The following is a 24,716-nucleotide window of genomic DNA, read 5'->3' on the forward strand; positions in this document are numbered from 1 at the left end:
TTCCCCCTCACTCTCTGCCCCTCCTCTGCTCTGTATGTGCTCTCCTAAAAATAAATAAATAAACTTTAAAAAAACTTTTAAAAATTATGCTTTGGAGAATTTCTAATATGGTGAAATATATACAACAAAAATAGAGAATTCAAAGATGTATAATTAGTAGGATAAGAACTAGAAAAAAGAAATAAATGGCTTTCCTCAGCCTCCAAAAGGATCCTGGAGGAACATAAACCAAAATGTTAACAAAGATAGACTGGATGGTGAGACTTTAGATGTTTCATTTCTTCACATTCTACATTTTTGAAAACGAGCTGATTACTTTTATCATGTACACAATCACGCATTTACTTAAGATAGGTTTCCAACATTTTGCACCCCCCCCATAAGTACAGATCATAACACAAAGTATATGTGTGTCCCATCCTAAAATCATGTTCAACACCTGTGTGTCTCGATTCTGAGAAGCCCGTTAAATCTGGAGCCTTTCCTTCTCTTTGTAATACAGCATCTTGGAGGCCCCTTTATTTTTGTAAGGAACACAGTATAAGGAAATGAGTGTCAATGGGCTGTTTGGTCTGTGACTTGGGAAGATTTTATATAATGATTGTTAAAAGTACAATTGACCTTTGAGCAGCACAGGAGTTAGGGGTGCAGTCAAAAATCTGCAAATAGGGGCGCCTGGGTGGCTCAGTCAGTTAAGCGTCTGACTAGGGCTCAGGTCATGATCTCATGGCTCTTGAGTTCGAGTCCCGTGTTGGGCTCTGTATTGACAGCTCAGAGCCTGGAGGCTACTTTGGATTCTGTGTCTCCCTGTCTCTCAACCCCACCCCTACTTGTGCTCTCTGTCTCTCAAAAATGAATAAACGTTAAAAAAAATTTTTTTTAATCTGCAAATAACATTTGACTCTCCCAAAATTTAACTACTAATAGCCCACTGGAAGCCTTACCAATAACATACACAGCTAATTAATACATATTTTGTATGTTGCATGTATTACATAATGTATTCTTACAATAAAATAAGTTCTAAAAAACAAAATGATATTAAAATTATAAGAAAGAGGGGGCGCCTGGGTGGCGCAGTCGGTTAAGCGTCCGACTTCAGCCAGGTCACGATCTCGCGGTCCGTGAGTTCGAGCCCCGCGTCAGGCTCTGGGCTGATGGCTCGGAGCCTGGAGCCTGTTTCTGATTCTGTGTCTCCCTCTCTCTCTGCCCCTCCCCCGTTCATGCTCTGTCTCTCTCTGTCCCAAAAATAAATAAACGTTGAAAAAAAAATTAAAAAAAAATTATAAGAAAGAGGAAATACATTTACAATACTCTGTAAATTCACATTTACTGTATTTATTGGAAAAAAAATCTGTGAATAAGTGGACTTATGCAGTTCAAACCTATGTTCAGGGATCAGCTGTACTCTCAGCCTCAGGGTGAGAATCCAGGACACAATGTAGAGGGTCTTTGTTGCTTACATTTCATTCATAAAGTCGAAGTGAGGAACCGTAAGAGTTTAACAAAATTAATCTCGGCCCCCAAATCCCTTGCTTTAGATTTATGGAATTTCTTTTGGCCACAGGGCACTCACACCCTTGTTTTCTCGTGAGAATTTATGTTGGCCTGCTTTTCTTGGTTTGGTCTGTTTGCTAACAGTCACCAGCTGTGCAAGCTCCCTCTATAATTTCTTGTAACATTTTTCAAAAAAGAATAGGGCCTCAAATGCAAGGTTTCACTATAAGGTCTCAAGTTCCACATAAAGTGGAAAATTTTCAGTACCAAAGCATGCCAAGAAAGGGTGGGGCTGTTTGACTCCCTTTGACCATTTATAAGCCTGGGAAGATGTCAGTCTGTCCTCGTAAGTCAGGTTTCCGTGAAACTGTCACACACCCAAGAGAAGATGGGCTGGTTGTTTTCTATCTTAAAATCTGCCCGAGTCAAGCCAGCAGCTGTCCCTAGAGGCTTCCTCACGAAAATTGGTCAGAATGGGACTTTCAATTCCTAACTGTGTCCTTCAGTACTCACCCGCTGCATTCTACAAACAATCCTCTCTACACACCGTAGACCTGAAGACCAGTGAGGCATATGGTTTGGTTGATGTTCTTATCTGAGATAAGTGCTAGTGCTTTTTATTAAACTTTCCCCTCCTACTACCAGAGTTCAAGATGTTGTCACTGCTGTTGGTTTTGCTTTGCTTTACTTTTTTAATACTTGACGTCTAGTAGCCCTAAAGGAAGGAGGAGGGAGACATCATGCCGACTTTGAACCATGAACTTTCTATAAATATAGTATGTTTTATTTTCCTTTTAATTTTCACAGCAATCTGATAATGCTATAGATGAGAAAACCGAAGCTCAAAAAAAGAGGTAATTTGCCCAAGTTGAGGCCATGATGCTATTAAATTGTAGAGTCAAGCTTCAAATCAACTTCCACCCAAAGGTCATGCTTGTCAGTTCTACCATGTTGTTTCTAACAATTTAATACAAAAGAAAACTAATATTTAGTAGGCTGCTATAATATGTCAGATGTGTTATAGATACTAACTCATACAATTCTTAACCAAAAGCTGTTCCAGTACGAATCGTTATCCCTACCTTTGTGAAAAAACTGAGGTTCAGAGAGGTTAAATATTTGCTCAACGTCACATGGCGTGCTCAAGATCCAGGATTAAACCCTAAGTCTGTCTGTCTCTTGCTTTTCTGTGGCATCATATGCAGTGTTTTACATGGAGTCATTCACAAGAACAACTTTACAAGGTGGGTACCGTGATCATTCCCATTTTAGAGATGAGAAAAATCCAGTTTAGAGAAGTTAAGTAACCTGTTCACAAGACTAGTAAGTGTGCAAAAGAAGAAATTAAGACCAAGGCAGCCTGACTGCACTCTTAACCACTTAATGAACTGTCTCCCCAGAAACACTTTTAAAGAATCTCTGTTCTAACAAAAACAAGGGAGAATTTTTTTTAGGTATGCAAGGTAAAAAAAAAAAAAAAAAAAGTACTTTTTTAAAAAGAGAGAGAGAGAGAGAAAGGAAAAAGAAATTACCTGCTAAACTAGGATTGGTTACTGGAATTTCCAACTCCTCCACAAATACACTGTGACATTATCAATTGATATTTGCACAAGTGTTTATTAGCATACCATCTCATCCTCTGAGTTGTTCCACTAGTGAACCTTGTGGCTTCAGAGGAAAAGGAGGAGGGTTCTGGAGTTGTAATAAATAAGGAAATTGTGCAATGAACCATGTGGGTGGTGCTAAGGCTTTTAAGTATCCAGGCCTTCTGAATCTTGGGATGAGCTTACTCATCCTCAGTGTTCTGGGTCAGGGGAGAGCTGTGCCAAATGAAGGAATGAACCATCCTTCATACTGGAGGCTGGGGCCATTGACCCACCATCAGGAGGGCATGACATTGGAATTACCAGTTCAGTAGTGGTGATGGATTGGTACTCATCTCTGTGTGCGCTCATGGGCTCCTCTGGACCATTGTGAACAATGACAGGTACCTCCAAGGGCACCAGGATTCAAGGGGCTGCGTTGTTCTGATATATGGGATTAGCAACAACCTTAGCTACCTTGGAGCCTAAGACAAAGAGAAAAGGGCAGGTTCCCATGTAAACTTAAAACCTGTGAATGTATGACCCAATTTCTGTCTGGCTTTGTCTGTGCAGTTAAGGGAAGAGATAAGAAATGATTATAAGAAGCTGTGTTTTTAATGTCAGCAACAGCTCTTGTTTCCAGGAATGGGATAAAACAGAGAGCTCAAGCAGAGTGCCCTGAGTCTAGTCTAAGACAAGTTCTTTTTCTGGATATGTGTTAGATTTATATGCCTCCAACTTCTGTGCTTTATAACAAGGCCATCCAGCCTGAATGCCCTCATAGTGAGACAGAGGCAATATTTCCTTCTGGTGGGAGGCGAGGAGGCAGAAGAAGGGAGAGACAACCTTATTATGCAAAGGAGCTATAATAAAGGCTGCTTCTTGCCACTGCAGTGGCCCTTTGAGAAGATGAGTAGTGAAGGAGAGCATGCAAAGGGCTAGATGCCTATTTGTCTAATAAAAGCTGATTACAAGCAACAGGTGCACTAGCATATAAACTACCTTAGAGTCATCAAGAAATTCTAAAGAAAGCTGCATCAAATTGCAAATGATATGACTTTCATCTAATGATAGATATTAATTATACAGGGAAGATTGCAATAGGCCCATAAAATGGGTGTTTGCATCCTCATTATTCAGTATTTCATGCCATGATGATAAAGCAATAATGACAGAATAATAAACAAGCTTCTTATTTATTTATTTCCCTTATTGAAAACTAGACTTTGAAAGTCAAATCATAAAGTTTGTAAGAAGTGGGTAAAAGACTCTAAGAACATCTATAAAAGGCGAACAGAGATGTTGGGGTGAAAAGAATAAAGAAGAGATCAACCAATAGATAGTTTTCTCTCTATGATAAAAACACTCCTAAACTTGTATAAGAATTAAGATGGCAATTTTCCCTTGCTGGTGACAGCAGCACTTTTTCAATATGTTTAAAAATGCTGAAACTCTGGGGCACCTGGGTGGCTCAGTTGGTTAAGCATCCGAGCTCAGGTCATGATCTCACAGTTTGTGAGTTCAAGCCCCATGTCAGGCTCTGTGCTGACAGTTCAGAGCCTGGAGCCTGCTTTGCATTTTGTGTCTCCCTCTCTCTCTGCCCCTCCGCTGGCCATGCTCTCTCGCTCGCTCTCTCTCTCTCTCTCTCTCTCTCTCTCTCAAAAATAAATAAACATTTAAAAACAATTTTTTAATGCCCAAACTTTTTGAAAGAACAGTCCTTTATGTGATGTGGTGGTGGGGAAGACACGTGAGGTCCAATGTCATGTGCACAAGGCACCTGTCATATCAGTGACTGCTGATAAAGGTTCTACTCATTCATGAGGCCACCGTGGAGAGCAGAGACAGGATGTGTGAGATGAAAGTGGGTGGGAAGAGAGCAGGAAAGATGGAGATTTCCAGCAAAGAAAAGTGAGGGCAGGAAGTGGTGGGTGGAGAAGCAAGAGGGAATGGTACAGGAGAGCTGCGGAGAGCAAACAAATCCACAAGCCTGCGTGTGCCAAGAGACATCGAAGATCCTTCTGATGACAATTTGTTAAATGGCACCTCATAAAAATTAAGGGCACTTGGGATGGAGGACACGGTGAACTGAAGAGAGAGCAGTAGCAAAGATTGATTTACCTGGAATCCTAAAATAACACTCTCAGAAGAAACTGCCCAAAGTACCCTGTTTGGTTTAACACAACATAAATCTACAGGCTCTTGCCATCCAGCCAGCCTTCTGCCTGCCTGCCTGCCTCTGAGCATTTCTCAATGCTTTGAACCCTACTCAGTTTAATGTTTTGATAGATATATTTTTCAAAACATTGGCAAGTCTCGATTGCTATGACTCAACATTTTTTTTTTTTTTGGTCTTAATGGAGAGGATGAAGTACATACTCTTTTCAATCTCAAATAAAATAAATAAATGATCTGATTATTTACCCACTCTCAATTTTTCTTTGAATACTGTCTAGAGACCAAGGCAAAGGAGTCATATGAGGTGTTTATATATTATATTATTTGTGCCCAGATCCAATCTCATCTAGTTCATCTGGTTAGTGATATGAGCACAGAAAACCAAACTTGAAGAGGTAGATGGTAGATGAATGTGGAAAAACCTTTAAATTAGATACCACTAATTCAGAAATTGTGATAAATCTAACCTTGAGAAAGATTTTCCTTTCATTTATTTAACTGGCAGTGAAATTAATAATCTAAAAAAGGGTTGAAGAAACACTGATCTACCAAAACGAACAATACCTCGTTCTGCTGAGATCTCAACAACTATACATGTCTAAGTTTCAAATGGGCAAAATGTAGCCTATTTTTCATGCACACAGTCATAAAATAAGCCAAACTATTTTTCTTTTTTAAAATTTGGACCACCTATCTTTTATTTACAAAGCAAAATAAAAGTCAGGTTAGATAGAATTGTTATTTTAAAAGTATACTCTCAATTTATATACAATATGTATGCTGCTATGTTCTGAGGTTAAATTTGTATTTAGCATCACTTATCTTGTATCCAAGGAACAAAGTCACTTTATTCAGGAGACTCTCAAATTCCCTGACCTTCAGTTAGATGACTGCAGATCAAAAGACTTAACCACCCTCTGGAACACTAGTTTTTACATTCACATGAAATACTTGCACAAAAACTGGTGTCAAGATGATTCAGGGTGATTATATCTCCTGAGTAGGAAGAGGGACAGTCAACAAAACAGAGGTATGACACCATGACATTCTTGTTCCATCCTCACTCCTTAAATATCCAAACAGCAAATATCCTCCACATCATTGGTAAAACTTGTCAGTCACTCTTCTCTATCTAAATTGTCTAGTTACCCACCGACCTATCTCTATTCTGGAAGATATGTGTGCCAGTTAAAAGTTTCCCCAAGCCATCCCATATACAAGAATTCAGGAAGGGAAGCTGAGGTCCTATCTCTTTCTACAAAGTTATACCTTGACTCATATACCCATATTCACAATTCATTTGTTCTATGAATACTTACTGGATACTATTACATGCAGAGTAATTAGAGAATAAAAGCTTTAGACTCGCTTCCCCCTACAGCATACATAGTCTGGAGGATCTGGGTTTGGGATGGCAATTGAAACAAGATTTGAACGAAGCAAACATAACAGGACAGTATGTAAGAAAGAAAAACAAATATGCCTGTTTTCTATCTTTTTTTATAAGGAAGTGAAATCAGGTGAAGGAGAAAAATTTTACTTGGGGATAAGTGAGAAAACCGTTAGAGGATATGGTAGTTGAGATGGATTTGCAAAATTGTTTTCCACTTGAGATAAAAGTGAGCTAGCTCTCCAAGTGAATGAGGAAAGTGACATGGGAAACTGAATGTGGGGTGATGTTATGGCAGTGCTTTGAGATTTAGGTACATAAAGGAAAATATTAGCAGATAAGTTTGGAAAAATAGACTATTCAGTCAATAGGCATTTGCCAAGAATCTGTTATGTACCAGGCACTCTACTAGGTACAGGGGATAAGATTGTGTATAAAGACTTTCCTACCCAAAGTGGTCCCTCTAAGCTGGTGGCATTGGCATCACCTGAGTCTTATTAGAAATTAATCATTTCAGGGGTGTCTGGGTGGCTCAGTCGGTTAAGCATCCAACTTCAACTCAGGTTATGATCTCACAGTTTGTGAGTTCAAGCCCTGTGTCAGGCTCTGTGCTGATGGCTCAGAGCCTGGAGCTGGAGCCTGCTTCACATTCTGTGTCTCCCTCTCTCTCTGCCCCTTCCCCACTCACACTCTCTCTCTCCCTCTCCCTTCCTCTCTCTCTCTGTCTCTCAAAAAGAAAATAAAACATAAAAAATTTAGAAGTTAATCATTTCAGACCCCACTCTACATCTAATGAGTCAAATATGCATTTAAAGAAAATCTCCATGTGACTTTTATGCACATTAAGCTTGAGAACAACTGGTGATACACATCATCCATATTTAAGGAGCCCACATCTTATTGGAGGAGAAGAAATGTAGTGCAGTATGATACATGCTGTGAGAGAGATAAGGACAGGGGAGCACGTTGAGGGAAGCAAATCAGATCAGGATGGAAATTCCATGTGGGGGATGTAGTTGTGCAGCTGTACCACAAGGGGTGCACAAATACGCCACAGTATAGTCTGACTATTGAAAATATTTGCCAATAAATGGAAGGACCATTCATTTGTCTTGATTGTCTTTGCATACCAAGATCTTTTAAATCAATTATTTTACTTAATCCTTCACCACCACTTTTTTGGTACGAAACACCATCATCTCTTGCCTGTACTATGTAGTAGCCTCCCGACTGGCTGTGAAGCCCCATCCACTCTTCCCCCACCCCAGGGTATTATGCTGCAGCCAGAACAACCTTTCCAAAACATGGATCAGATTTGGGCATTCACCTGCTGAAAATTCTTCTGTAGCTTCCTACTGCTTCATTCCTTAACATGGTTTCCTGGGTCCTGTCACATTGCCTTCCACGCACCCATTTAGGCACCCCCTGGTGTTCTCCACTCCAACCAACAGGTCTTTTTTTCAGTCACTTACACTCTTCACCTCCTCCTACAATATGTAGTTTATGCTGCCCCCCTTGCATAAACACTCTTCCATTTTCCCCTTAGGCTGGTTCATTCTTGCACGCCCCTCAGATCCCAACTTAAATGACCTGCCACCAGAGCAGTCTTGCCTGATTTCCCTAACGATGTCACATCTCCTTGATAGCCCTTTTCACAACTGCAATGTTATGTTACCTATTGATCAATTAACTGTCTCAAACTTCAGTTAAACTTTAAGCTCCAACAGGGTAAAGGATCTAGTCTGTTTTTGCCCATGACTTTTTTTCCCTTAAGATGGTGCTGGTCCCCTGTAGCCACTCAAATGTTTGTTTAATCAATTAGCTAATTAATGTAGAGAGTATTTCTAGATAGAAATGCTGACGGTCATATTTTGGCAAAAAGTCCACATGAAACGCCTCAGAGAGGTTTAGTGAAGTGCAGGCTAAGAAATTATAATGTGTTTTTCAAAGTAGGAGATCACTGATGGTGATCAGTGAGAGGTTTCAGCACAGCAATACCACCAAACTGTGTAAGGTAAGTGGTGAGGAAAAGGAGGCAGGAATGTGGATGACCTGATTAACAATGAAGAAGAAACCGAAATTAAGAACAAAGCTCAAAGGAGGTAGCAAGGACAAAGGAAGGGCTAACTGTACAGTAAGGAAGCCTTGGGTATATTTGCTGGAAGCAGAAGGAGCAAGAAAAGAAAGAAGATTGACAAAAAAGAAAGAAGTATATCATCAGTGGAACAAGAAGACAGGAGAAAGCAAGGTGACACCAGGTGTGGAGAAATCACTCTTGAAAGAGCAGCACATTTTCCTTTGATACAAGAAGAAAGGAGAAGGGAAGTAAAAATAGAGAAATTTTGGTTTTGAGAAGATGGATGGCCTTGAACAGTCTCTCTTATGATCCCTCCATTACCCTCCTTTCACTGTATGTTCTTTGACATTCCTTATAGAAGGAAAGATCATTCCGAATTCATATATATTTCTCTTCCTCTCTTCTTTTTTTTTTTTTTTTTTTTTTAACATTTATTTATTTTTGAGACAGAGAGAGACAGAGCATGAACGGGGGAGGGTCAGAGAGAGGGAGACACAGAATCTGAAACAGACTCCAGGCTCTGAGCTGTCAGCACAGAGCCCGACGTGGGGCTCGAACTCACGGACTGCGAGATCATGACCTGAGCTGAAGTCGGCCGCTTAACCAACTGAGCCACCCAGGCACCCCTCTTCCTCTCTTCTTTTAAAACCCCTTCTCTCTACTTCTCACCTTTGTCACCACTACCAACAAACACACAGCCCTGGTTCTGTGGACTTTATCATCCATAATAATGATCCTTTCAACACTGTAGTCTAAACTTATAAAACTAAAACCCTGCTTAAATTGTTTATCATTCATTTTTGTTAAGTAAACAAACACTTATTAAATACCTACTCTGCTCTAGGCTTTGTGCTAGGATTTAGAAATACGAACATAAATAAAATATGGCACTTGTTTTCAATGAGCTTACAATAGAGCATACATAGAATCATGTTTAAAGTGGTAAAAAGAAATGCTGGTAATATAAAGGAAGTGTGTAAACCAAGGGTAGAGTAGTAGTGGCAAATTCTAACTTGGAGATCTTAGGAAACTTCACGAAGAAAGTTGCATAAGCTATGATATTTAGTCCCAGGGATTTGAAGGCAGCAGTTGGGGTCATCACAGATTTCAGTTTAGCAATAAGGAGTCTATGAACTGAGAATACAGTGGGGACTCCCCAGGAAGGGGCAGAAATCATTCATTTGTTAAACATTTATTGAGTACTTAGTGTATGGCAAGCACCATGCAAAGGCAGTGCCTGACATGAACTCCTTCACATGCTAGTGGATGTTCTTTGACCCTCAGCAAAACCGTGGAGGAAAACTATAACTCAAGTGTATCTATCCCTACCTCCATTTCTGAACTTTCTGCCTTCCCTATACATGGAGCTCTTCTCCCTCACCTCCTCAAGGCCCACTGAGATTCAGGAAGTAGTTTGGAGGAAAAAATATAGCTGCCCAAGGTACTGCTAAATAAAAACTTTTGCACACATCCAGCCTCTGAAAGCCATCACCAACAACAAAGGAAAGCAATAGCATTCCCACGTATCTTCCTAAAACAAGATTAGATTTATAAAAAATAATGATAATGAAGACAACACACTAATAAGTGCAGCTGGCACATACTGAACAATTCACTGTGTTCCAAGCTTTGGGATAAATGTTTCAGATGCATCATATCATTTAGTTTACATCATAATTTTATGATGTAAGAATAATTAACCAGATTTTACCGAAAAGAAAACTAAGCCTCATACTGTTAGTAAATAGTGCCTCAGACTTTCCTATTTGTGGCTATACTTCTTCCAGGCAACCAATCAAGTCCATTTTTACTGACTTTCACATATAAATTATGTTGAAGCAAAGAATTGGCTCAGGCCTTAATTAGGAATGGCCCTCTCTACGTGTTTCTCCGCTTTAAAGACAAACATTTCCGGATCAAGAGCTCACTAACATTGTTAGTAGAGGTGTTTTAGATTAGAGGGGTCTTCCTAGCACGCCTCAAATAATCCTGGTTATGGTTGCCCAGAAGCAGAACTGTCCACCCCTTCTACCCATGGAACTGCACTTGACTCTGCAGTTTCAGTCACCATAAATATAATAGGTAGAGTATCTATTTCTTTTACTCCTGACCACATAAAACATTTCATTTCTAATGGATTTTTAATAGGTCTTAAAGACTTCTCTTTCATCTAGCTCTCAGTAATGGCTGCTTTTTGTTATTCCTCAAGCAGTTGCTTTGACATTCTAAAGTCATCATACTTAAGACATGAGCTGCTTGGTATTCTATGCCACCTAATAATGAATGTTACAGTGGGTAAAATAATGGTCCCCCAAAGACACATACATCCTAATCCCTGAAAGCTGTGAATCAGATACCTTGCATAGCAAAAGAGACTCTATAGCTGTGATTACATGAAGAATATTGCGGTAGGGACATATCTTGGATTAGTTGGGTGGACTTAATGTGGTCACAAGAGTCTTTAGAAGCAAGAGAATAAGATTCAGAGAACTGTTGGCTTTGAAAACAAAGGAAAGGGCTACAAGCCAAGGAATGCAGACAACTTCTATAGCCTGGAAAAGTCAAGGCTCCTTTGAGCCTTCTGAAGGAACCCAATGATGCTGACATCTTGATTTTGGCCCAGAAAAGCATATTTTGGAAATTTGACCTGAGAACCATAAGATAATAAATTTGTGGTAATTTGATACGGCAGTAATGGGAAGTTAATTTAAATACCATTTATTCTTTTCCTGTTATTGATACCTTGTTACTGGAAATGCTATCTATAGGCAACACAAAATGAACTGAACAGTGTATCGGTAGCCTCCAATTTCTTTCTCAAAAGTACTCACCTGACAGTTTTAGAATTCAGTCCTCTGCTAGTTATTCTCAAACTTGAGTGTATTAGAATCACCCAGAGGTTTTGTTAAAACACAGATTACTGAGTCCCGCCCCCAGAGTTCCTAATTTTACTGTTCTAGGAAGAGATCTGAAATGTATTTCTAACATTTCTTCATGCTGCTGGTTTGGGGACTCAAGAAGCAATGCTGTAGTCTTGGCTGGGGAATGCTTTGTTACAGGAGAAAACTACAATGATAACAGACATGTCAATCCCACAGGCGAACAAAATGCAATAGGACCTAGAGTGGGTAGGGGTGACACCAAACTGTTAACTCTGAGAACGGGGGTGAATTCTGTTATTCAATATAGTACCTTAGCACTTAGTACCTTAGCACTAAGCTCAGAACACAGTGCTCGGTGAATAGTTCTTTTTTTATTATTATTACTGGGAGATAATAGGCATATGACATCATTTCCATTTTAGGTGTGCAACATATAATGTGCAATAAATGTGACAGCAATTCTTCATTCATTCAGTTAGTATCTATTGACTGCCTCTTTTGTCCTTTGTCTGCATTGTTTTATGTGGTCTTTGGGGAAGGTACAGCAGTGAATCAAGCAAGCAAGAATCTCTCTCCTCATGGTGGACTGAGGGAGATAAAAATAAACCAAATCAGTAAATGACATAGAATGTTAGAAAGTGATTTGCTGTTGGGAAAAATAATAAAACAGGGAGGAGTATCAGGGCTAGGGAGCAGGGTATAAATTTAAAGAGTGTGGGCAGGGCGGGCCTTTCCTGGCTCCCACCATGCCCTACTAAACTCGTTGAAAGAGAATACATTCCCTGAGTTCCTGGCTGCAGCACTGCAGGATGGACACCAAGATCCTGCAAAGAGTGATAACATGTGGCTTGTGTCTTCCAGTAGTTTACAGCCAGAAAGGATGGAAATGCTTAATGCTGGCCCTGCTGTGCCTACCTTCCAATTACCAAGAACCTAGAGATGGCTGCAGACAAACTCAAACCATTCTTCAAGAGTAAACCCCGGGGGGTCCTGGCAAAGCCAGTGGAGAAAACATCAACTCCTTTCCCACTTCCAGGCCAGTACTTTCCCAAGTTTTAAAATAACAGTTGAGAGACAAAGAGGTTCATAATGTTTCTTACATTTTCATTTTACATTTGAATAAGAGTATTTTGTTTCACTCCCAAAGCTCTCCTAAATGTTATTTTACAGGATCGAGCAGAGGGGAAGAATTTAAGAAACTGATTCATTTGAACTCCAGATGAAATATGACTTATTCTTCCAAAACAAGTGGATGGAAAGTATACAGATCCTCAGGGTGTCTTGAGGGAGGGAATTGAGAAGAATACCTAAAGCGATATACAAATCTTTAAGTATTTCAATAAAATAATGGAGCCAAGTTCTTCTGTTCTTCATCATGAAGATGTTCTTCATCTTCTATTGTGAAGACGTGCCCCTTCCACTTGAGGCAGCTTCAAGAATAAGCTTGTGAGAGGTACCAGGCTGGCTCAGTCAATACACCATGTTACTTGATCTCAGGATCGGGAGTTTGAGCCCCACGTTGGGCCTAGAGCTTACTTTAAAAAAAATACTGAAGCATCCTATAAATACTGGTACAGTATAACCACAATACCTAGAAAGACTTTTTCTTTTTTTCTTTTTAATATTTTGAGAGAGAGAGAGAGAGAGAGAGAGAGAGAGAAAGCTTGAGCAGGGGAGGGGGCAGAAGGAGAGGGAGAGAGAATCTTAAGCAGGCTCCATGTCCAGACACAGGGCTTGATGTGGGGCTTGATCTCATGACTGTGAGATCATTACCTGAGTCGAAATCAAGAGTCAGACTCATAACGGACTGATCCACCCAGGTGCCCTAGAAAGGTTCTTCTTGAGGTCAAAGCAAATTCATTTATCCATTTCCTTTTAATTTATCTCAATTTTTAATATTTGTTCTTTTCCCTAAACTATTTCTAAACTGTTAGCTCTCAAACTTTAGTGCACAACAGAATCACCTGGAAGGTTGACTGAAACCAGTTGTTGGGCTTCATCTGTACAGTGGGTTGGGGTGGCCCCCAAGATACCCAGGGGTACTGATGCTTTTGGGGTGGGGAACATACACTGAGGCCCTCTGTTCTAAATAAAATTGAGGGGACAAACTGAAATTGGTCTTGTTGACCTTATAATAGCCAATCTACCTGAAGACAGTATTAAGTTAAACATCTTAGTTTCTCCTCCAGGAAAAACAACCCAGTCAGATTTAATCTTTCCAATTGATACCCTTTTCATCAATTGTAGTCCTTTTTCCTAAATTCTCTGGGGGAAAAAATCACCCTGAAAATAAAGAAATTAAAATTGGACACCACATATTAATAAGAGCCTAATAGAAAGTGAATTAAGTGGAAACAATCTTCTCCAGCTCTTGCAAATAATTCACTAATTTCAAAATATCCAAGTATCCTATTAGCTTTTTAGCTTAAAGCACAATATTACTTATGGGAGACCTCACTAGGCTACTCACTTTGTCAAGCAAAAAAATTCATTGTTCAGATTTTGTTTCTTTAATAAATACATAGAGATACATAAATAGTCCATTTCCCTTTTAATGTTTTATACTAGAACAATTAACTTTTATAATCCATCTTCTCAACCCACATTTTAGAATAAGGGTTAAAAAAATGCACAAAAGGAAAGCAAATTTATTTTTTATCTGATACACTAAAATGAAACAGGACTCCTACAGCAACTAATAAAGCATGTCTTTTAACATTTGTAAATTCAGTAATGCCACTTTAATACAATGTAGAAGTGTATATTGGTCCTCAGTTCATTAGTTTTAGTATGCCCTGTTAAAATATCTTACTTGCATTTTTGTATCTGCCAAGATGTCAGTTCTGACATGACTCTCTTCAGGCGAAATGTAGTTGGCCTCTCCTCATTTTTCGCTGACACAGAAAATGAACAATTTCTTAACATCATTTAGGATAATGCTATCTGAATCATACCAAGTTCAAGTATAAATGAGGTGCACATGTTAAGTCATCTGCAGAAAGGTACAATTTTACAACTGGCTGAATTAGTTCAGGGCATGAAGATTTAGCAGCCAGGCTAACCAATTCTAGAAGTACATCTGACTGTAGAAAAATGTCCAAATACATAAAGACGACCAGCCTTCAATGTCCTCATTTCCACTTGTGTATAACATTGGACTTTAATCTAATGTATATGTAAGTTGCTTCCTGCAATATTAAGCATTAACTATAATGCACCCCTATCTAGAGTACATTTCATGATTTGGGTTGGCCATTAAAATATTTAAATTGAGCACTTAAGTACAGTTTAGAAAATTATATTCTCTACATTTGAAATAACCGTAAATAAAACTCTCTTTAAATTATTATGGAAGAATAATGCTAAGTGAAAAAAGCAGAATACAAAATTGGATCTACGCTGTAATTGCAACTGTATAAAATTGGTTATGCATGCAAACAAGATTGGAAAAAAACATGGAAAATATAAGTGATTTGTTAAGGAAGTAGATTGGAGGAGTATCTTTTTAAAAAATTCCTATGATTTTTTTTAAGTAAACTCTACACCCAATGTGGGGCTTGAATTCATGACCCTGAGACCAAGCCACATGCTCTACTGACTGAGCCAGCCAGGCAGCCCTATTCTTACACTTCCTACAAAGTTATCTCTGCAAGTTTTTAAAACATTAAAATTATTTTAGGGAAGAAACTGTGTTTTCTCCTCTTGGATTCAATGTTTTCTTATAATTGATAGTAATTTAAATTATCAAAACATGGGAAAGATGCTTTGAGTATTAGAGAAATAGTTGTTATCTTCTTTCCTTCAAAGGAATTTATTTTTAAAGCCCATCATGGTATTGTAGATATACTAATGCGTATTTCTTTACACAGACATATTGCCATTCATCACTAATATTACAATTATCAAAAATACTAGTCTTCCAACCAGAAATAATCATGGAATCATAATAAAGACAAATGAACTAAATTACTGATGAAGTTGAAAGTTGCAGTATTTTGATTAAACAGCCAGCAGGAATTGTCAGTCTAATTAACTCAGGGTCAAGCTACTGCTGAACCAAATGCCAGAACTATCAAAATCCAATACAGGCTATGCCCCGTTACTTCACTAAGACTACGTATTTGTACTTAAGAGTAATGATCTGATATGTTAAGAAAGTTCAGCTCAGTAAAATAACTGCTGTTGAAAACTATTTGTGCCAGGGCTGTTGTCAGCAAATCAGTCAAGTTCTGATAGTCAAGCTAGATTTTCCAATTCTAAAGCCAGAGATGCCTAGCATCCTTTTTTCTTAGTGAGCTCCTCACCCAATATGGGGCTTGAACTCATGACCCCGGGATCAAGAATCACATGCTCTACTGATGGAGCCGACCAGGCACCCCAATGCTTAGCATCTTTATAGGAATGCACAAGTGGGACTAGGGAGGGTTAATAGTCTAATGTTTATGTCCTGACCATAGTAATACATGGTGGGAAGTGGAATGACTTGAAGCAGCAGGGGTACAAGAGCATCCCTTCAAAAACTCAAGATTAAGCTGATAGAATACTGGCAGTGGTACAAGGGGGGAGGAAAATGGCCTCCGAGGAGCGACTGGCCAAAGCACTGAGCTCTTCTTCTTCATTTCATACACCTCCTACCAGCTCCAAAATCCATCCCTAAAGTTAATATGACAAGCATTGAAGCCATTCTTGTCTATTTTGTCTCCTCCCTTTCTTGCTGTCCTTCATTGCTTCCATTCCCTGTACTAAAATGTTAGTCCATCATACAAATAGCAAGGTTCAAGTTACCAGCCCAAGTTGCTAGGTATTAGTATAATATCTTAAGCTCTTAGATTAAGCTGGTAACCTCCCAATCCCCCTCTCCAAAAAATTAATAAGCAACTAAAGTAAATTTACCTGCTGAAACTGAAGTGAAAGGTGAGATTGACTAGGAAACCAGGTCAATACTGCACACATTAAGTTGGATAAGATATGTGGACGGGTCCATGACATTCAAGCATACATTAGTGGTTCTCAACTGCAGCAATATTGTCCAGTTGTCACAAATGGGGATGGGGGAAGTTTCACAAACAGGGTTGAGAGAGGCACCGCTGGCATCTAGCATCTAGTGTGTGGAGGCCAGGGATGCTGCTGAGATATCCTACAAATGCACATGACAGCCCTCTACACTTACCAAAAAAAATGTATTCAGCCCAAAGTGTCAATAATGTCAAAGTTGAGAAACACTGAGTACACATACATTCACGACAGCTTATAATCATATCTAAATCTTAATTATCTTGGTTCAACAAAACAGCCATGTATTCAGGCCCAGTGAATATTCTCTTTCAACAGATTCTCAAGTTTTAAAACTCCACAAAGGAAAATTTAGTTACACAGAATGTGAACGGTCTTAGAGAAATTGCTCCATGGCCCCTGCTTTAATTGAGCTGCATCTTCCATCAGTAAGTTTCACACTGCAGATTTAACAAGTTTCTTAAAAGATGGAAGTACTAATGAGGAAAAAACATCTATCACGGCACTTATTACAAGGTACCCTGTGATTATTTATGTATCTGTTTCCTCCTTATGATTGTGAATTTCTTAGGAATATGAACCATATCTTATTTATCCCAAGCTTACATTGTAGGTGGGCAAAACACATGGGTTGAACACATAGGTGGGTGGGTGGATGGATGGAATACAAATGAATGATGCTAATTCAGCCTGCAAGTCAATTTTTAAATAATTGAATTTATTGGTCGTGTCTCTGGAGGAAAAAGTCATTCGTTTTAACAACTGCCAATGACAGTGTTTTTACTGTCATAGTTAAGTTTTTAAATACATCAAGATTTTCAAATTCAAGATGGTTTTATGGTTGAACTGTGTCACCCCAAAAAGATATATTGAAGTCCTAACCCCGAGAACTTCAGAATGTGACCTTACTCAAAAATAGTCATTGCAGATATAGTTAGTTAAGATGAGGTCATTAAGGTGAGCACTAATTCAATATGACCAGTATCCTGGGGAAATTTGGACATACACATACACACACAGAGCATGCCATGTGAAGATCCAAGGAGAGATCAGAATGATGCTTCTAGAAGCCAAGGAACACCAAAGATTGCCAGTAAACTTGGAAGCTAAAGAGGCATGGTACAGAACTTTCTTCACAGCCCTCAGAAGGAACCAACCTACTGACACCTTGATCTTGGACTTCTAACCTCCAGAACTGTGAGACAGTAGTTTCTACGTTTAGGCCACCCAGTTAGTGGTACTTTGTGATGGTAGGACTAGCAAGCCAAAACCCACCTAGGACCCAGTATACTATCATTAGATGAAGTGAGCAAACAAGTGTGAACTATCCACTTTCAAATATTCTTCTTCCACATTTGTGCAATACAAAGAGCTTCTCCTTCTAAAGTTCACACCTTCCATTTACTGTTCTCTAACATTTCAGAGCACCCATGCCAGATTATTCTAACAAATATATTCAGGACTCTGATAATTAGAACTTATATTTCATCTCCACCCTGGTTCCTACATCCTGGCATCCTGATGTGATAGAGCTTCTTGACCTTCTCAGCTCCATGACCTTTACTCTCCCTTCACTTCAATCACATAATCACATATCCACTCCTTAGACCTTGTCATTATGCAATTGCAAGACCTCCTTTACCCTCTTTCTGGTTCTCCTAATGAACAAACACTTGGATAATCCTCTTATGGGTAAAGAAGGGAAAATTTTGCTTTGTTTCTTTCAAGAGTGTATGGAACATAGGGCAGGGAAATAAGATTCTATTATACATTCATTATTACTAGGGAGATCCCAAACACCCATTGACTCTCTTATGTGGGGATCTTGCCTAAACCATATTGGAGAATCAGTTTGTCCATCTATATTTAGGCCTAGATTAAAAGCAAGTTGTGTTTTTTTTTTAAGATTTTTATTTTTAAGTAATTTCTACACCCAATATGAGGTTTGAACTTACAACTCCAAGATCAAGAGTCACATGCTCCACTGACTGAGCCAGCCAGGCACCCCCAAAAGCAAGTTTAAACAAATTATTCCACCCTTTTCCCCCCTAAACTCCACCCATGTTGCTACATTTGGGGGAAATGCTTTGTCTGAGTGTTCCTTGTTGCAGCAGAAGCATGAGAGAATTACCAGAATGATGGCAGGCAACAGCAGAAAAGCAACCACCAGAAGAAGACAAACCAAAAGGAAAGTGATCCAGAAAGGGCACTGTCCCCATGCAAGAGGAGCATTCCAGTGGGATCTTTGATCTTGATGTAACTATGGCTTCTATGTGGGGTAGGTACATAGATAGATGAGAGGAAAGGTCCATGCTCCAAGGGGTTCAAGTGTATCACTAACACTTCATTTGAATACTGTTCCTTCTTCCATGACCCCAGTGGATTAACAGTCAGCCCCAAGGTCAACTTCAGGTGTTGAGGTCCTTCTCAAGGGTGAAGAATAGCAAAGAAAGTAAGTCCTGTCTGTCCCTTTCTTGTCATTATCCTTACATTTCCATCCTGGACCAGTGAGATGGACTTTCAGCCCCTCAAGGATCCTTACTGGCCCTCCTATCTCTAGGTGGCCCCTTCCCAGTCCTACTGATGCTCTTCAACTGTTTACCTCTCTGAGCCTTTAGTCTGGCTTTCCCTATGCCTGCGCTGCCCTTCCTCCCCATTCTCTTCATCCGTTGACACGAATTCCTTTGTTACTCAGTTAGGGATTATTTCATGTTTGAAGCCATCCGTGACTCCCTGAGTTTGGGTTAGGTAGCCCCAAATGTTTGTACTCAGAGTATTTATGCATGCCACTATCATTCTTACCTTCATAGTATATTGAAAAGATGTGCTTAGAAATAGGTCCCCTCTTCTGAACTCTGAGGTATTTGAAGGCAAAAATATCTTACTAACTTTTTATCCTTTACACTGTTCCTGGCACAAGTAATGTAAACAATACATGTATAACTGAATAAACTGATAATAGTATCATAAGAGAACTTCAACACATGTTCCTATTTCAATCACTAGACACACACCAGGAGGTAGGTATACAGAAAGCTATTCAATATATCCTTCATTCTCCATGCAAGTGCCTTTTCCATGTAAAAAATTTTGACCTTTGCAAATATTTAGCACAAGACTATTGTATTGTAGTTAAAATAAAACTTAAAATATTCCCCTACAATCAGCTGTGCATTAGCATGCACTAGCCTAATTAAAAAGCAAGAACTGTAACAGGAGAAAGGAGATGGGCCATACATGGATTGCAGAGAAATAAAAAGAATTAAGTCATACAATAAAGAAAAGACATTCTATATTATAGAGGTCAAGTGAAGATTGTCATACTAGATTTTCCACTTGGGACTCCTAGTTCCAGAATTGGAAATGTAGCATTTTTAAAACCATACACAAATGTATTTTTCTCTTTGTAAAAAAATCCCTTTAAATAATGGTAAATAGAGTGCTTTGTCAAACTGTACCTTTCAAATACACCAAGATCGCAAATGTCTTATCACTTCATATATCTTTGGTTGGTATAAGCATTTTCTCAGTACCTAGGATATGTTTGTCCAAATGTTCTTATTTAGAGTTGTTCTGCCATTTTGTTATTTACAAATTAGATTGTTTGGGAGTATAAGAGGGCTGGAGCCTATTTAGTCATATTAGGAAAAAAGTGAGTGTCCCAGGGCAAACACCTTCCTTTGAGGGTAGAATCAAGGGTTCTATGAAGGGGCTTAATGCTTCATTTTGGGGATTCAAAAATTAAATCAGTATTAAACTGTGTATCTGTTTATGATAAGAATCTTGGCTTTCATCTTTACATTAAAAAAAAAAACCAGTATCCAGTGCAAAATAAGAGCTAAATTACAATATGTTTAATTGTGGCTTTCTTTTTTAAAAAAATTCCAGTGTAGTTAACATACAGTGTTACATTAGTTTCAGGTGTACAATATACCAATTCTAATTGTGTCCTTCCATATTAAAAGGGCAGCCTATGGGAATCTTGAGAAAGAAAGGGTTGTTGTTATTCTACCCTTGAAAACCACAGCAAAACCTTTAATCTACTATTTTTATGAAAAATGACTTCTTTCTGGTATAAGGGTATGTGGCGGGGCAGGAAACTATTCAAAGTTATACTATTATTATTCCTCCACAGAGGATGATATTTTGGCAAATGATAAACCACTTCAGTTTTCTCCCATCACCCCTATCCAAATAAATCTACTTGTGATCCATCTCAGAGGTGGCCCAAGGCCCTGTTTTAAATAGAACCATGAAGTCTATTTCTGAAAATTAAGGATGCAAGCTGTCTTGTGGCTTAAGTAGGCAGTTCTTTCTTAAATTATATCTCATAAATATGTCCCAGAAAAGCAAGACTATTACCTGATAATCACATCTCCATTTTATCATCCATTTATAATCACTTCTCGTGTTCCCATATCACTGTTGTAGGGCACTATTGACAGTTATAAAGAATTGCAAAAATATACTTTCTGCCATCGAAGAGCTTATGATCTGGTAAGGTATACAGAACAACCAGAAATGTTAATACAAATAATGGAAACTAGTGAATCTCAAACTGGTCTTAGAACTATGTTACACTCTTAACATTATTAAGGATCTGCAAAAGCTTTTGTTTATGTAGGTTATATCTATACCTGTATCATCTATCAATCTAGTATAAGAATTAAAACAGAAAATTTTAATACATAAGCACACATTCCGGTAGTAATAACATCATCACACATCATGTAGCCTCTGGAAAGAAAGGGAATGAAAAGATCAATAGCATCTTCAAATTATTATAAAAATTGTTTGACCTCACAGACTCCCTGAAAGGATTGTTGAGACTCTCAAGGGTCCCCAGACTCCACCCTGAAAATCTCTGATGTAAGCCCACAAGCATATTCATCATCATTAGCCATAGCTTTGAAAGAACAATGGAAGAGAAGAATGTGAATTTCACAAAAAGTAAAAATAAAGATATCTTAGAGGGTAGAGCCAGAAATCAGAAGTGTACAGAGTAATTGCCATATGGAGTAATTAGCAAGCTCATGAATATGACGATCACTCTACTGGTTGCACTGTTATGTGGTATCACTTCTCTCCACGTCTTTTTTTTTTTTAAGTTTATTTATTTATTTTGAGAGAAAGAAAGAGTGTGAGCAGGGGATGGGCAGAGAGGGAGAGAGAGAATCCCAAATAAGCTCTGCACTGAAAGCACAGAGGCCAACATGGGGCTCGATCCCATGAACCATGAGATCATGACCTGAGTGGAAATCAAGAGTTGGACACTTAACCAACTGAGCCACCCAGGCACTTCTTTCCACGTATTATATTTCAAATAGTATCACATTCCTTGGAAATTATCCCAGAGAAATAAAAATTTATGTCCATACAAAATCCTGTACACTAATGTTCAAAAAGCTTTATTTATAATTTTTCAAGACTGGAAACAACCAAAGTGTCCCTTAATCTTGAATGGTTAAACAAATCGTGGCCCATCCTTACTGTGGAATATTACACAGGAATAAAAAACAATGAACTATTGATATACCCAATAACTTGGATGATCTCTGAGTAAAAAAAAAAAAAAAAAAAAATCAATCTCAAAAGGTCACAAAATGTATGACTCTATTCATGTAACGTCCCCAAACAACATAATTGTAAAGATGGAAAAGCCATTAGTGGTTGCCACTAACTAGAGATCACATGAGGGAGGGGGGCAGGGTGAGGAGTATGACTATAAAAGGCAGCAGGAGGAAGCCCTTTGTGTTGATGGAATGGTTCTATGTCTTGATTGGGTGGTGTTTACATGAATCAATATATATGGTAAAATCGTGTCCAGCTACAACCCCCAATTTTACCAATGTTAATTTTTAAATTTTATTATTATACTATAGTTATCTAAAATATAACCATTGGGGGCATGCGCCTGGGTGGCTCAATCAATTGAGCGCAGACTCTTGATTTCAGCTCAGGTCAGGATCTTATTGTCCTGAGCTGGAGCCCCACATCAGGCTCTGAGCCGGGCATGGAGCCTGCTTAAAATTCTCTCTCTCCCTCTCCTTCTTATCCCTCCCCAACTTGCGCAGACACGTTCTCTTTCTCAAATAAATAAATAAATAAATAAATAAATAAATAAATAAATAAAATAAGCATTGGGAGCAACTGGATGAAATCACAAATTAGACCCTCTCTGTACTATTTCTGCAGTTCCCTGTGAGTTTATAATTATTTTAATATTAGTTTTCTTTAAAAGTTCCTTGAGTTGAAGACCTAAGTATGAACTCATGTTCATTTAACAGTTTAAGATATATATGGATGGCTACAAAAAAAGATTTATAGATATGTGTATGGTTATGGGCTGATTTGTGTTCCTCTCAAAATTCGTATGTTGACATTCTAATCCTCAATACCTCAAAATGTGGCTATATTTGGGAACAGGACCTTTAAAGAGATAATTAAGGTAAAATGAGGTCATATGGGTGGGACCTAAACCAAGACTGGTGTCCTTAGAAGAAGAGGAGATTAGTACATAGACATCTTAGGAGGGAGGCCATGTGAAGACACAAAATTAAAAGGCATTTCCTGAAAAACCTCACATCCTCTAAAACTGTTAGGTGACACTAAACATTAGCAGTGGAAGGAACTCCCTGGCACAGAGTTCCAAGTCCCTGAAGGAGAATGACAGATACATAAGCTGGGGGCAGGGACGATGATAAATACGCTACACATTAAAACCCCGCGGCCCAGCGCACGACATTCTGACCTTGTGGCTTCCAAGACTTCAGGGTTGACAGATCAAGAGCCACAGGTACAGAGCAGGCGCTCTCCTCTTCCACCGCTGCCATAGGGTAACATCTAGACTCATTTTAACACGGCAAATCCTACCCCACCCCACCCCCCAGTCATGGAGAAAGGCTGCCATGATGGTTCCCGTACAAACCCTGTAAGGTCAAAAACTACACCTCCCAGCCTGTGGGAGGAGTTCCCTCAAACGATTGGAAGCAGCCTCCATTGGAGACCACCCCACTGGGTGTCATATCTCCTCCCAGCCCAGAAAGACCCAGTAATAGCCAATCCCAGAACAACCTAGGGACTGTTTCCATTTGTGAAACCTGCATCTGATCTTCCACCTTGCGCTTGTACTTTCGCTTTAATAAACTGCTTTGTGTTTGCTACTTTCCTTATGGCTGTCTTAATTCTTAATTCAAGCGCGAATCCCCACTTCAATCTTCTCTTGGGGAATCCAAGGATGGAGCCCTCCATTCACACAACACAGACCCTCCCACCAGAAACAAAACGGCGTACTAAATAAAACAAGGTGTAGGGGGGGGAGATGGAAATAGAGGCAGAAAACTCAAAACTGGGTAGTCTGGTAACTAATGGGATCGGTAACAATCTTTTAAAAACATCGCCCGATTGAAAAGACATGCCAAGCTTTTGATAAACAAAATAATGCTACAGAATATATAAGATGCCACCTTAAGAAAAGGTGATTGTAGACTGAGGGACATGGGTATGGGGAAGGGTTAAGGCTGATATAAATTGTAGAGACAAGATAAATTGCACAAAAATTGGAAAGAATCACTCTTAAAAAACACTCCTAAGACAGCGCACAGCCAATGAGCAAGAGAACTTGTTATGAAATTGCAAAACTGGGCACCTCCCATGGCTTGCTGCTTTCAACCCTGTTGCTTCGTGTTTAGCTGCTGTTATTTGGAAGTACAAAGCATTAATGTGCTCAGAAAAGCTATAAACCCTGGAGAACCCAGCATTTTGTTGACACCATTCCCCTATTTACCCGTCCCATATGAGTGAATTTTGTTAATTCTCGTTCAGAGACACACGTTGTAGCAAAACAAACTGGACCTGAAGAGAATTCTTTGTTCCCTTATTCATCTCTAGACTTGTGAATAAATGATCCAGTATAGTAATCATTCAATTTTTAATAATTTTTTCATATCTGATCAAAGCTTCACACCTTATTATATGCAGTCATAGTTCACTTTATTTTAGCCACAACATAACTTTTTTTTTTCAAGTTTATGTGTCTATTTTGAGAGACACAGAGAGAGAAAGGGTGCAAGCAGGGGAGGGGCAGAGAGAGGGAG

This window comes from Herpailurus yagouaroundi, unplaced genomic scaffold (assembly GCF_014898765.1).
Source record: "Herpailurus yagouaroundi ecotype Mexico unplaced genomic scaffold, PumYag 142, whole genome shotgun sequence".
NCBI lineage: Eukaryota > Metazoa > Chordata > Mammalia > Carnivora > Felidae > Herpailurus > Herpailurus yagouaroundi.